Raw genomic sequence first — 1,345 nt, 5'->3', positions numbered from 1 at the left:
TGACGTAGGGGTTGGGGGGTACGGCTCCTACAGAGATACAAGGTTCCATCTCTGGGATCAGCTGCGGTGGGCTATCCCGACCTGTTAGCGTCAGCTGCAGTCCCTGAAAAATGCTCCAGCCTTGCTGTACTTCACATGACGCACATTGGAAGGGATGGAGTGCGGAATGGTGCGCAAATATGGCCTGTGACCGGAAGTATGCTTTGAGGCAGAGCACTAAGCTAGAAAGGTCGAGATTAAGCATGTATAATACATCCGCTTTAACAGCGAACACAGCCTCGGTAGCGCAGTAGGCAGCGCGTCAGTCTCATAATCTGAAGGCCGTGAGTTCGATCCTCACCCGGGGCACGCTTTTCCCATAGTCTGCGCCTATCTCGCCAGTTTTTCAACAGTCTGTCCATCCCATCAGTCTACCAGTCAACCAATCTGCCGATTTTTAATAATGCGCAAGTGATTCCGCTCAACGTCGCGTTGGCTCCAAACAGGCTTTTTCTCACATTTTTGCACACCGAACGAACCGGGCCGGTCCCACTAATTCCCCGCCCACAAGCTGCCACAATGCCGACCCACCATTGATCCGTGTCAGTAAGCAGTATTCACCGTACCTCACGCACACATCGATCCCCACACCCGCAATTGGTGAGGCGATGCTAGGTCTTCCGTGGTGTTCCACCTGAAATGTAGAAGTGGCTTATGTGAAAATTCAGCCAACACAAGCAAAGTGAAATATTGCTATGTAGTGCACCGGACTTCAGCGCTGCACTTAACAAGATGTTCCACATTTGAAGTTCTGCTAGGTAAAGCTGGTGTAATATTGAGTGCATATCCGGAGCACATAATGCCAGGACGCCAAAACAACAATCTATCAGATTTAAAGGTTACATTCAACCCAGCTGCTACGCACGGCTACCGCCGGAAGGCTGCCACCTCACGGCTGCCAAGCCTCTGACGCCGCACGGTTGCCGAGCCAGTCAGCAGCACCCCACACACCAAGTCACGACCATGGTATCTCTGCCCTTTGTCCCGCCTGAAAAAGTGGCAGTGTGAAAGGCAAACAAACACAAGTTACATGAAAATGGCATGGCATCTGCCCATCTGCCATGTAGAACCTAAATAATCGTCAAATGACATCAACGCTACTGTAATGTAACTACGAATAACATGCAGGCTATTCATTGCGAAATCGAGAGAAATGCGCGGTCTACCAGTAGCCGGTTTCATTAATAGAGAATGCTGTACGATTCTGGCATAGCTAGTAACTTCCTACGCGTTTTACACACGCCAGGGTGGCAGGTCATATAACCTGCGCTCGGGTGGGGGGCCAATTAAAACCTCGTAAGATCCC

General features: G+C 50.6%; 1 non-coding gene across 1 annotated transcript; it reads left to right on the top strand.

Annotated features, from left to right (window-relative positions):
- Window positions 1-275: 275 nt before the first annotated feature.
- On the top strand, window positions 276-348 carry TRNAM-CAU (transfer RNA methionine (anticodon CAU)). Its single transcript has one exon. It is a non-coding gene; the product is annotated as a tRNA-Met (tRNA).
- Window positions 349-1,345: the final 997 nt, after the last annotated feature.

Source organism: Pollicipes pollicipes, unplaced genomic scaffold (genome assembly GCF_011947565.3).
Source record: "Pollicipes pollicipes isolate AB1234 unplaced genomic scaffold, Ppol_2.1 Scaffold_7261;HRSCAF=8764_pilon_pilon_pilon, whole genome shotgun sequence".
Lineage (NCBI taxonomy): Eukaryota > Metazoa > Arthropoda > Thecostraca > Pollicipedomorpha > Pollicipedidae > Pollicipes > Pollicipes pollicipes.
Note: the sequence above shows the minus strand (reverse complement) of the source record. Positions and strands in the feature narration are given on the sequence as shown.